This window comes from Bos javanicus, chromosome 18 (genome assembly GCF_032452875.1).
Source record: "Bos javanicus breed banteng chromosome 18, ARS-OSU_banteng_1.0, whole genome shotgun sequence".
NCBI classification, from domain to species: Eukaryota; Metazoa; Chordata; class Mammalia; order Artiodactyla; family Bovidae; genus Bos; species Bos javanicus.
In genome coordinates, this window is record NC_083885.1 from 63,541,925 (window position 1) to 63,555,905 (window position 13,981).

At 51.7% G+C, this 13,981-nt stretch overlaps 1 pseudogene; it reads left to right on the forward strand.

The window, feature by feature from the left end:
- The window catches only part of LOC133231134 (leukocyte immunoglobulin-like receptor subfamily A member 6), a 43,518-nt pseudogene that overhangs the window by 7,314 nt on the left and 22,223 nt on the right, over positions 1-13,981 (forward strand).

Below are 13,981 nucleotides of genomic sequence, written 5' to 3' on the forward strand. Positions count from 1 at the left end.
CCTCCTGCCCGGGGTGTGTGGCGTGGACTTGGTCTCTCTTGCCTGCAGGGATGGGACAGCTGGCCGCCCGGCGACCCCAGGTCCCTTCGGACGTCTTCGGCACCCTGGCCGGCGGCTGGTGAGCCTCCGGGCCGACTTCATCCGGGGCCAAGGGCTTGCGGCCCGCTTCTTCGGGATGGGATGCTTCAGTTTGGGCTTGCCTACCAGGATCCGGGCGGCCTCTGAGGCAACGGGTGAGTCTCCAGGCCGGGGCCCCCGGGCGTCTAAGTCGGCTCATCCTCTCCTTCTGAGGACTAGGAGGACCGGGAGGACCGGGAGGACGGGGAGGACGGAGAGGAAAGAGAGGCTTTGGACTGGAGGGGGCGCCGGGTTCCTGAGCCTGGAGCGCCGCCTACAGGTGGACATCCCCGTGCGCGTCCCCGGCCCGCCCCAGGGCGCTGGCCGCCCTTCCGGCCCTTCACCTGCCCCTCCGGTTCCTCTTCTGGAAAGCCGAGGCAGGCTACGGTCGGGGTGTCTTCCTTGGCGCCCAGCCGTTGGGTCTGGGCGGCCCGTTGCGCCACTTCATCAGGCACCTGCGCTCGCCCTTGCGGAGCCGATGGCTCAGGCTGCGCGAGGCGCGGAGAGATGGACCGGCTCGGTCGGGCTCAGCCCCGCACCGCCCCGCCCGGCACCGCCCCGCCCCGCCCCGCACTGCTCTGCGCGCCCAGCACCGCCCCGCACAGCACCGCCCCTCTCCGCGCGCCCAGCACCGCGCCGCCCCTCCCCGCCGCGTGCGACCCACCCGGACCACAACGCCCTCAGCTCACCGGCCACCAACGAGCTCCGACCCGCCCCGCGGTGGAGTTTTAAATGACAGACAGTCACCAAGTTCAACTACTACAGTAATACAGACCAATTTTCAAGCATGATAGCGAAAAAGTGAAGAAACAGTGTGTGACGTATTCCACTGCATCCAATTCACAAGGAGACGCAACGTGTTACTTGGGAGGAAGAACTTTGTGGATTCTTAGGACTAGAGGAAGATGTTCTGGATGAAGAACAAGCTGGAATCAAGACAGCCGGGAGAAATATCAATCACCTCAGATATGCAGATGGCACCACCTTATGGCAGAAAGCGAAGAAGAACTAAAGAGCCTCTTGAAAGTGAAAGAGGATAGTGAAAAAGTTGGCTTAAAGCTCAACATTCAGAAAACTAAGATCATGGCATCCGGTCCCATCACTTCATGGCAAGTAGATGGGGAAACACTGGAAACAGTGACAGACTTTATTTGGGCGGGGGGGGGGGGGGAGGTGTCCAAAATCATTGTAGATAGTGACTGCAGCCATGAAATTAAAAGACGCTCCTTGGAAGAAAAGTTATGACCAACCTAGACAGCATATTAAAAAGCAGAGCCATTACTTTGCCAACAAAGGTCCGTCTAGTCAAAGCCATGGTTTTTCCAGTAGTCATGTATGAATGTGAGAGTTGGACTATAAAGAAAGCTGAGCGCCAAAGAATGATGCTTTTAAATGGTGCTGTTGGAGAAGACTCTTGAGAGTCCCTGGGACCGCAAGGAGATCCAACCAGTCCATCCTAAAGGACAGCAGTCCTGAATATTCATTGGAAGGACTGATGCTGAAGCTGAAACTCCAATCCTTTGGCCACCTGATGGGAAGAGCTGACTTATTGGAAAAGACCCTGATGCTGGGAAAGATTGAAGGCGGGAGGAGAAGGGGACGTCAGAGGATGAGATGGTTGGATGGCATCACCGACCCAATGGACATGAGTTTGAGTAAACTCTGAGAGCTGGTGATGGACAGGGAGGCTTGGCATGCTTCAGTCCATGGGGTCACAGAGTCGGACACGACTGAGCGACTGAGCTGAACTGACAACTAGAGGATGGAAAGCTCCCACGTGACCTCCTGGTCCTCACACACCGGGGAGGGGGCGGGGGTGCCGTCAGAGGGAAGCTCAGGGGCTGCTGGAATGCGGTCCTGTCCCTCCTGACCCACGGGTACTGACTCCTGTCTGCGGCTCCGTACTGGTGAGTCCTCCCTTTGCTCCATCACCCTCCCTAGCTTCTCACCTCTGAGTGGGGCGGGGCTGAAGCAGGCTGGGGAAGGCCAACCCCTGCGTAGGGGCCGATTCACAGCAAAGTGGCCGTCCATCAGTCACGGAAAACTCTCCACACACTCTCAGCATGTTTCCACACACCATGACCTCAGCTGCCCGATCGGCATCACTGAGTCCAGCCAGACGATGAGCCGTTGACCAGGGGGAAACGGGGCCTCAGACACACACTCTACCACCGGACGACATGCCGTGCAGAATTTGAATAGGGTCCATGTCAGTTTCTGAACATAAAAATCAAGAATCTCAATCTGGATGGAGGCCGCCACTGTGGACGTGAAGGGTTCAACCCTACGCGCAGTAGGATGGGGTCACAGAATGTTTGGTTCCAGAGTGAACCATATCAGGAAGCCTGGGCTCTATCTGGTCCTCAGTGAGAGCAGTGGGTGGAGGAGAATGCTCTTGGAGGGAAGGGCGTCCCTCTCCTCTGGAGTTCCTGTGCCCAGGTCCTCGCAGCGATGAACTAAAATGAGCCGATCAAATAAAAAAGCGTAGCTGTAGAGGTGGGATCAGCTACATAATTGGGGGGAACAGTGAAAATCGAGAATGCAGGGCCCCACGTTCACATGTCAAGACGGCAACCGGAGAGCATTAAAGCTAGGTGGAAGCCTGTCTGATCGCACACCGCCCTGCCCACAAGCGGCTCTGCATGGAGCAATGGGCAGCCGGCGGATGCACACCGCGGTGCCGCCAGCACTTTCGGGGTGCCTCCTGGGGCCCCGCCCACGTGGGTGCCGCACGCACACCACGCACTCCACATGCACTCCACCACGAAACTACGAGGTTGGGGCGTCTCTTTTGTGAGGGTGCTCCCAGGCTTATGCGGGAATTTACCTAAAACACACGGGATTAGGGCAACGGTCTAAACCACTGACGTGTCTGACTCCAGGAATCTGCCTGCTCTGCCGCACGGCTCCCAGCTCAGACCTACCCAGTGCCGCCCTGAGGAGCTGGCAGGACCCTCACGCCCACCGGCATGGTCGGATGTCCATCTCAACCCCAGGCTCTCTAACCAAGGCCGGCAGCCGCGTGCAGGGGAGTCAGGCTCTGGGGTCAGGTTTGCCAGGCTTCCATTCCCAGATGGAAACTTCTGGTGATCTGAGCCTGCAGAACAGACCCAGTAACCCTGAGCCTTGGTGCTGTCATCGGGCGAATGGAAAGGACCCAGCAGAAGGAGAGCTCCGATGGCAGGCCCTGAAACAACTGGCCCGACACGAGTCTCCCCTCCCTGAGAGAACTTGCGTGTGGAGAGGAGGAAGCCCGGGGCCTCTTGATCAGAGGATCTCTCTGTGCCAGCATCCTGGGTATGCGGCCTCGTGTGCCGAGCACTGAGAAGGTGACGACTCGGGGCGGGGGAAGGAGGGACGCTCTGAGCTCCGGCAGCAGCAGGTGCCCTGAGACCCCCAAATAGGACAGCTGCCCCGGTCCCTGCAGGTGGGCAGCACGTTCGGGCACCGGGAAGGGCCTCTGGAGGTGGTGCAGACAGGGCAGGGGCCCCGAGCCCTCCCCCACTCTGCTTCGGTCCTCAGGGGTAAAATGGAAGCTGACACACAAACAGACGACCTGGGGACGGGGCGGGGGCGGGGGGGGGGGGGCGGGTTCTGACAGGGTCAAGACGACTCAAGGGGGAGAGGACATTCTCTGAGACAAACGGAGCTGGGAAATCCGGATATCCACCCGCAGAACGAAGATCGATGTGACACACGCCACATAAAAAATCAGCTCAGAGTGGATCCATGTGACAGCTAAAATTCTCTAAGAGAAAACAGAAAGTAAATCTTCATCTGTTGACTTGACAATAGATTCTTTGCTATGACAGGAAAAGGACCAGAAGAAAAGATAAGAAAAAGAAAAGATGAATTTCACCAAAATGTAACCTGGTGGTACCTCAAAAACACTCTCCAGAGTATAAAAGACAGCCAACAAAATTTGAAAAAAATATTAGCACATCGTCTAGTCAGAGTATAGTATCCTGATACATGAAGAATATCTTTAACTCAATAAGAAGAAGTGACCCAATATTTTTAAAACAGTCAAAGGCTTAAATAGACATTTCTACAGAGGAGATATACAGGTGGATGGCTAACACAGGAAAGGATGTTTAGAACATCTGTCATTAGGGAAATGAAAGTTAAACCACGATGAGATACCGTTGGAACTCAAGGAGATAGACCATGATTTGAGAAATTAACAACTGGTGATGAGGCAGTGGAGAAACCTGAAGCCGTGATATTGCAAGTGAGAATGGGAAATGGCTCCACCACTATGCAAAGCAAGTCAGCAGTTCCTGGAAAAGTAAACCGGAATTAGCATTTGGCCTAGAAGGCCTACTTCGTAGTGCAGTTTCAGTTCTGCAAGATGAATAGGCTCTGGAGACCCGCTGCAGCACAGAGTGCTGACCTGAGGCTGGCCGCACCGTGCTGTGCGCCAGGCGGCACAGAAAGCAGACCCCTGTTAAGCACTCCTACCACAATTAAAAAGCAGAAAGCTGCCAACAGCTACTCAAACATTTATGCAGGTATGTTCACCGAGGTAGCCACAGGAGACAAAAAAGGACAACAATCTGGACGTCCATCGCTGAGAAGTGGATTAAAAAAACACCATTCACTGTTTTCGAATGGTATTTTGTCCAAAGCACAGAGACAGAGACCCCAGGATGCAGGAGGCTCAGTGGGGACAGACTTTCGTGGGGGAGAGGGGAATGTCCTCAGCCCGGATCTGACCCCAGCCCTCAGGGCACAGAGCAGACCTGGAGCGTCCAGGACATGTGGTAGGGTGGGCACTCACAGGGAACTCTCTTCAGGGCTGTGCTGGGGCCCAGGGGACCAGAGACAACCAGGTGAGCCCCCAGACCTCCTGCTTCCACCCACCACCCCTGGTCACTGGGGAGCACAGTGGGTCAGGGCCACTGGTGGCCCGTCTGGGAGGGGCCTGGGTGACAGCTGGGAAACCTGGGGGAGAAGGCGCCCTGACTCCTCAGCTCTAATTCCTTTCCAGGGGTTCTCCCCAAACCCTCCATCCGGGCTGACCCAGGCTCCATGGTTGCCCAGGGGAGCCCCGTGACCATCTGGTGTCAGGGGTCTCTGCTGGCTGAGGTCTATCGTCTGCATAAAGAGAGGAGCTCTGTATACTGGGAGGCTAAGGCCCCTCAGGGCTCCAGGAACAAGGCCAGGTTCCCCTTTGAATCCTTGAGCTCAAGTGGTGCTGGGCAGTATCAGTGTGCATATCAAAGCAGGTACAGCTGGTCAGCACAGAGTGACCCCCTGCCCCTGGTGCTGACAGGTAAGAGGGAGGGGCGGGTCCCTCCAGGTCCCTCCAGGTCCCTCCCACCGTGGGAGCCTCCTCACGGGCAGAGGAGGAGAGTGTGTGCTCAAGGGGCCCCTGCCCTCCCAGTCCACACCTCGGGTCACTAGGGTGGAGGTCCCCCTTTAACACAGCCCCTTGCCCACAGGAATGTACAGGAAACCCTAGCTCTCGACTCAGCCCAGCTCGCTCGTGCTCCCTGGAGACAACCTGACCCTCCAGTGTCATTCAGGCCGGCCTTAGCAGATTTGCTCTGACCAAGGACGAGGGGCTCACCCCTCCCCTCCGTCTGGAAGGGCAGCAGAGCCCCGACCTCCCCCTGGGCTGGATGAGCCACATGCACGGCGGCCAGTACAGATGCTACAGTGGACACAACCTCTTCTACACGTGGTCGGCCCCCAGCGCCCCCTGGACATCCTGATCACGGGTGAGGAGCCCCTGTCCTGGCCCAGGTCCCAACTGTCTGCTCAGGGCGCTGGACCAGGGTCGGCCCTTGTGGTGATGGGTCCAGGGAGAGGGTCCTGGAGCAGAGGCCCAGGTGGGGCAGGGGTCTAGGGGTGGAATGTGAAAACAGGAGTGAGAGGCATGGAGATTAAGGAGACGCACACAGACAGGCTGAGAGGAGCTGGGAGGGCTCACAGGGAGACCCTCAGCTCAAGGTCTGGGGTGCGGGGAGGGGCTCTCTGCTCATCACTCCTGCCCTCTCCCCCGGGAATGCACAGGAAACGCTCCCTCTCTGCCCGCCCGGGGGCCTCAGTGCCCCAGGGAGAGAATGTGACTCTGCAGTGTCGCTCTGAGGTCTGGTCAGACACCTTCCATCTGTCCAAAGAGGGGTCACTCGCTGCTCCCCAGCACCTTCGTCTGCAGGACATGGCTCCACCCATTCAGGCCAACTTCACCCTGAGTGCTGTGACCTCAGCCCACAGTGGGACCTACAGGTGCTACAGCTCACACAGCACTGCCCCCCACCTGCTGTCCCTCCCCAGCAACTCCCTGGAGCTCCTGCTCTCAGGTGAAGAGATACCTGCCCATTCCCACGAAGAAGTCAGACCCACAGCTCAGCCCTGTCCCCGGGCAGCTCTGGGCTGCATGGGAAGAAAGGAGACACGGGGACGTCAGCCAGAGGTGACCCCACCTCACGGAAGGATGGATAATACAAGGGGGCCCCTTTCCCTCTACTCCACATACTCCCTCCCCAGGGTCCAGGCAGTGCTAGGTGTGCAGAGGGGACTGAAGAGTGGAACGTTCTGGGCTTTGAGGGAAGACATGGAACTAAAAGCAGCATGAAGACCCAGACACACCCCCACACCCTCCTTCTGTCCTTGTTCCAGGGAGCAGCTGGGGCCTACAGACCCCACCCACATGCTCGAGTTCCACGTCCGCTGAGTAACCAAGTCCTCCTAGTCTAGAGGAGACAGAGTTTTCCTGTCCTGGGTGACCTCCTGCTCCCCCTTCCCCACTAAACCTTTACAGGTTGTTTCCCACAGGGTCTAGGGTGGGGTGGGGATGAAGGGAGTCGGCTTCAGGTCCCAAGTATAACTGAGCTCACTGGTCCCCACTGGCTGCTCATAGTGAGAAGAATTACGTTAGGGGGAAGCCACCCAGCTGGGCAGGGAGAGAAGAGGAGGCGGCCTCCCCGCCTCTGTCCGTGGTGCTGATTCCCAGAGCCTGAGAGTCAAGGACACCAAGGGAACCAGCCCCACAGTGTGCAGGGCAGAGTGAAGGTGGCCTCCTCGCCTCTGTCCGTGGTGCTGATTCCCGGGAGCCTGAGAGTCAAGGGCGCCCAGAGAACCAGCCCCACAGTGCTCAGGGCAGAGTGAAGGCGGCCTCCTAGCCTCTGTCCGTGGTGCTGATTCCCAGGAGTGTGAGCGTCAAGGGCACCAAGGAAATCAGCCCCACAGTATGCAGGGCAGAGTGAAGGTGGCCTTTCATTTCCAGGTCAAAGAGGTGGGAGGGTTCACTGGACAGTTACATGTAAATCAATGAAACTAGAACATTCTCCCACACTATATAAAAAATAAACTCAAAATGGTTTGAAAACCTAAATGCTAGACATAACATCATAAAACTGCTGGAAGAGAACATGGGCCAAGCACTCTTTGATATACAGTGTATCAATATTTTCATAGATCAGCCTCCCAAGGCAAAATAAATAAAAGCAAAAATTAACAGATGGGACCTCATCAAACCTATAAACTTTAGCACAGCAAAGGAAACCTCCAACTACAAAAGACTACATATGGAATGGTAGAAACATTTGCCAATGATATGACCAAAATATATGAACTGCTCATATGACTCAAAATCAAAGAAACAAACAACCCATCAAAAAGGGGCAGAAGAACTGAACAGACATTTTCCCAAAGACATACAGATGGCCAACGGGCACATGAGAAGATGCTCAACACTCAACACTGTCAGTATTTAGAAAAATGCAGATCAAACCTGCAATGAGTTACCACCACACACCAGTTGGAATGGATATCAACAAATACAGGTAATAAATGCTGGAGAGGGTGTGGAGAAAAGAGAACCCTCCGATACCACTGGGACATGTGTGTGCTTCAGTCGTGTCCGACTGTTTGAGAACCCATGGACTGTAGCCTGCCAGGCTCCTCTGTCCATGAGATTCTCCAGGCAAGAATACTGGAGTGGGCTGTCATGCCCTCATCCAGGGCATCTTCCCCACCCAGGGACTGAACGCGCGACTCTCTGGTTTCCTGCCTTGGCAGGCGGCTTCTTTACCACTAGCTTCACCTCTCGTACCTTGAAAGGCGCTTTTCTTCCAGTTTAGAGCCATCCTGCCCATGGCCACTAGAGGGCACATGAGAGACATAGCAGAGTCTGTCCTCGCGGCAAGACCTGTTCAGGAGACACCCCCAGGACTTCCCGCTGAACCGGTGCCTCGTCCGCCCTCAGAAAAAGCCAGCTGCGTCCAGGAGAGATGATGAGCCCAGCCGGTCCAGCGAGGCTCTTAAGGACCCCTCAGTTAGAGTCTCACACTTCACTGGTTAAATGAACCTCCCACCTAAACTGCTCATTCCCACATCTCTGCCACATCATAGCACTGCAGACTTCAAGGTAATGAATTCAGCAGAAAGCCCTGGACTGGGAGTTTGAACCACAAGGTTTCAGAAAGAGTACCATGTGTTGCTATGTTGAATGTGGATAAATCGCATTTCCCTTCCCCGGCAGGTCTTGCCTCTGTTTAACAAAAAAGCAGCTATGATTCTACAAAGTAGTTCTGGGGCTCGAGAACTGGGGCACTGTGACTCCACCCAGGGCAAGAGACAGTGGTCCAGAAATGCAGATGTAGGAGTTCCTAATTAGTGAAAACAATTGTCTTAAAGAGGTTCAGTGAACTGATCTTCCACAAGGTGCCCAGAACACAGAAGGGGAAAGGAGAGTCCCTTTAATAAACGGTGCTGGAAGAGCCAGATGACAGCAGGCAGGAGAATGAAGTGGGACCCGCAGCTCACACTATATGTGAAATCATCTCAAAATGCAGCAGAGACTTAAACACAGGGCCTGAAACCATGAAAGAACAAGAAACACAGGGGGAGCGTCGTGACATGGTGCGGACAAGGGTTCTTTGGATATGACACCAAAAGCACAGGCAGCGAAGACAGAACCAGACCACGGGGGAGTCCGGTAAATAAAACCCACACAACAAAGGAAACAGTCCCAGGAAAGGCAATGGGTGCAACGGGAGAAGATGTGTGCAAACCACACATCTGATAAGGAGCTACTTCTCAAATATACAAGGAGCTCACACAACTCAACCCAAAGTAACACCAACCCAGTTTTTAAATGGGCACAGGACCTGAACAGGTATCTCTCAAAAGACGACGTCAAATGACCAAACAGGACATGGAAAGGTGCTCAACATCCACCAGTCCTCAGGGGAGCACACGCCGGAGCCAGTGAGATGTCACTGCACGTGTTACACACACTCGACTCCCAGGAAAAAGACAGGTGCTGCCAAAATGCGGAGGGAAGAGAACCTTGTGCATGGTGGTTGGGAAGGCAAATCGGTGCAGCCACCGTGGAAAACTATGGATTTTCCTCAAAAACTAAAAACAGAAGTACCTACCATATGATCCAGCAATTCCACTCCGGGGTATGTATCCAAAGAAGAGGAAGCCAGGACCTCACAGACGTATCTGTCCTTTGTGTTCACTGAAGCATTGTTCACAATGGCCAAGATATGGAAACAATCTCAGAGTCTGTCAATAGATAAAGGAATAAAAGAAAAATGAGACACACACATACACAATGGAGTATTTTTCAGCCTTTAACACGTTGGCAGTCCTTCCTTTTGAGACATCGTCGATGAACCTGGAGGACATTATGCCGAGTAAAGCAAGACAGACAGCGAACACAGTGAGCGGGAGCTCACTGACCTGTGGGATCTAATAGACACAGAACCAGACGGGTAGTTGTCAGAGGCTGGGAAAGTGGGGGTGGAAATGAGGAGGGGCTGGTCACGGGGTCAAAGTTTCAGGGATGCAGATGAGGAAGTTCTGGAGTAGCGCTGACCATACTCTACTGTAGACTCAATGCTCAGAGGGTAGCCCAGAAGTGTCCCCACCAGACCCGCAAACCAAGGTGAACTACGGGAGCTGATGGACACGCTAATTAGCATGATCATGCTGTTTCACAGGGTAAGTGTGTATCAGAACATCAGGCTCTACATCTGAAATATACAAGTCTTTGTCAGTTATATCTCAAGAAAGCTGAAAAGTTCACCTTAAGTAGACCAAACATGTTGTAAGTGATGCCATTTCTAATTTAAGCCAGTTACTCCCATGTTTAATATATGTACTGACACTTTTATTTCTGAACAAATGTGCATTCTCCTCCACTGAAGAAAACAAGGTCCTAATTATACTCCACCTGAACTCTGAGCACTCATGTATAGGCGTGTGTGCATGCACACCTGTGTACCTACACGTCATGCATCTGGGGCCGTGTTTGTGTGTGCCAGTGTAATCTTCCAAAGCTCACGTTTTGGCCCTGTTTTCCTCACTCTTGCATCTCACTTGCTCCATGACATCAGTTAGTATTCCTTTCAGTGTGAAAACAGTCAATAGCTAAGCCCTGGCTCCTCTGGCAATGCCATCTTTCACCCTCATTCTCTATCAAGCTACTTGAAAACATTTTATTTTTTTAACGAAGTGTGTGACTCAGTGCCGGGGACCAGCCCCGGCTGATCCAGGGTATTCGAAGGAGAGACGGCGTAGGCGAAGATTAGGAAACAATTGCTTAATTAAATGTTAATTAAGGGTATAAAGAGTAATAGAATGAGGATAGCTCAGTAAAATTCAGTGAAGAAAAGAGGCTGAAATAAGGATAGCTCAGTGAGGAAATTCAGTGGAGAAAAGAGGCTGAATAATTCAGCCAGAAGGTAAGAGAAAGAACAACATGGTGAGACCAAGTTTCGGTGAACAAGGCCCCGCACTTTATTTTCCAAAGTAGTTTTTATACCTTAAGTTATGCATAGAGGATAATGGGGGAAGGGGTAGAGTCAGGCAGCAAGCCAGGCTTTCTTCCTGCAAACTTATCATATGCAAAAGCTTAGGTGATTTGCATCATCTTCTGGCCTGGAGGCCTGTTAACATTTTAAGACCTTTTCTTCAGAAAACTTATTTTTCTCTAAAGGTGATTGGTCAGGAGCCACCCTCCAAAAGCATTAGATAAAGTTGCATTCCTACAGAGCAAAGGTGTGGTGGGCTATAACAAGAAAAAGAATTAACTCAAGGGTCCCAGGTTACAAACATTAAAGCTACTACTTACACCAATTATATTAATCAATACACTGCCAGGGACACAGCAGGTAAGGGATATGGAAACTTAGCAGCAAACATTGGCTCAACAAGTGAAAATCCCTTCACCAATACAATTTCTAATCAATCTTTTAACTACTCAAAAGAATCTGTGTTTAGACAGTTTAGAACATCTCATGCCTCTCACAGTTGGGAGGCTCTGAACAATCACATGTGGCCGGAAAAACCTATTCAGGCAGGCTAGAGGATTTCTAAAGGAGTTTGTAGGTTAAACACTGTCACACCCAGGAATTATTAACTGGAGCTGTAAGCTAACTCTTTTTTTCAGAGAGAGGTAGTGGGGGACAGCCCCCCGTAAAGTCAGAGGTGTAGCTGAAAGCACAAAGCAGAAAGTAGGCAGACTCTGGTTTTGGGGGTAGATTGCTTGAGAATTTCCAGGGAGACTCCTGAGGCTCGATCCCGCCTTTGCGTGTGCCGAGCCTCCTTCCTCATGACCTTTGTCATGGGCGGAGTTCCTCACGCTGGCTACCGGCAGTGACAGAATTCCAGTTGAGCTATTCCAGATCCTGAAAGATGATGCTGTGGAAAGTGCTGCACTCAATATGCAATATGCAATATGCACTCAATATGCAATATGCCGGCTCCCGGCAACTCAGCGACGAGGAGAGGAAAATACAGATGAAGGGTAAGGGACCCATCCTTCTACAGCACTCCTTCTCTCTGAGGAAGAAGCAGCCTGACCTGGTGGGTTTAGTGGCTGAGATTCTGCCCACAGGTCAGAAATGGTGCCCAAATTTCAGGATTCAGAGACTTCTCCCTCTAATGACCCTTTCACATTTCTCCTTTACAAATAATTTTTTGACTCAGTATAAAATTGTTCCTAATGAATTCCCTGAAGGTGCTTCTCCAATATCTCCTGGCATCACCTTTTTGTAGGAAGTAGTCTGATCCCAATGAGCTTGTCATTCTCTTGATAACTGAAAAAGGTCAGTTTTCATTCCAATCTCAATGTAGGGCAATACCAAAGAATGCTCAAACTACCGTACAATTGGTCTCATTCCACATGCTAGCAAGGTAACGCTCAAAATCCTTCTGTCTAGGCTTCAGCTGTACCTGAACTGAGAACCTCCAGATGTACAGGGTGGATTTAGAAAAAGGCAGAGAAACCAGACATCAAATTGCCAACATCTGTTCGATCATAGAAAAAGCAAAGGAATTCCAGAAAAACAACTACTTCTGCTTCATTGACTACACAAAAGCCTTTGGCTGTGTGGATCACAACAAACTGTAGAAAATTCTTAAAGAGATGGGAATACCAGACCATCTAACCTGCCTCCTGAGAAACCTGTATGCAGGACAAGAAGCAACAGTTAGAACTGGACATGGAACAACTGACTGGTTCAAAATTGGGAAAGGAGTATGTCAAGGCTGTATATTGTCACCCCGCTTATTTAACTTATATGCAGAGTATATCATGAGAAACGCTGGACTGGAAGAAACACAAGCTGGAATCAAGATTGCCAGGAGAAATATCAATAACCTCAGATATGCAGATGACACCACCCTTATGGCAGAAAGTGAAGAGGAACTAAAAAGCCTCTTGATGAAAGTGAAAGTGGAGAGTGAAAAAGTTGGCTTAAAGCTCAACATTCAGAAAACGAAGATCATGGCATCCGGTCGCATCACTTCATGGGAAATAGATGGGGAAACAGTGGAAACAGTGTCAGACTTTATTTTTCTGGGCTCCAAAATCACTGCAGATGGTGATTGCAGCCATGAAATGAAAAGACGCTTACTCCTTGGAAGGAAAGTCATGACCAATCTAGATAGCATATTGAAAAGTAGAGACATTACTTTGCCAACAAAGGTCCGTCTAGTCAAGCCTATGGTTTTTCCTGTGGTCATGTATGGATGTGAGAGCTGGACTGTGAAGAAGGCTGAGCACTGAAGAACTGATGCTTTTGAACTGTGGTGTTGGAGAAGACTCTTGAGAGTCCCTTGGACTGCAAGGAGATCCAACCAGTCCATTCTGAAGGAGATCAACCCTGGAATTTCTTTGGAAGGACTGATGCTAAAGCTGAAACTCCAATACTTTGGCCACCTCATGCGAAGAGTTGACTCATTGGAAAAGACTCTGATGCTGGGAGGGATTGGGGGCAGGAGGAGAAGGGGACGACAGAGGATGAGATGGCTGGATGGCATCACTGACTCGATGGACGTGAGTCTGGGTGAACTCCGGGAGTTGGTGATGGACAGGGAGGCCTGGCGTGCTGCGACTCATGGGGTCGCAAAGAGTCGGACACGACTGAGCGAATGAACTGAACTGAACGGAATGGCAAAAAGCAAAGAGGAACTAAAGAGCATCTCAATAAAGGTGAAAGGGGACAGTAGAAAAGCTGGTTTAACCTAAACATTCAAAAAACTAACATCATGGCATCTGGTCCCATCACTTCATGGCAAATAGATGAGGAAACAATGGAAGCAGTGACAGACTTTATTTTCTTGGGCTCCAAAATCACTGTGGACAGTGACTGCAGCTATGAAATTAAGATGCTTGCTCCTTGGAAGAAATGCTATGACAAACCCAAACAGCATATTAAAAAGCAGAGAGATTACTTTGCTGACAAATGTCCGTCTAGTCAAAGTTACGGTTTTTCCAGTAGTCAGGTATGGATATTAAAGTTGGACTACAGAGAAAGCTGAGCACCGAAAAACTGATGCCTTTGAACTGTGGTGCTGGAAAAGACTCTTGAGAGTCCCTTGGACTGCAAGGAGATCAAAC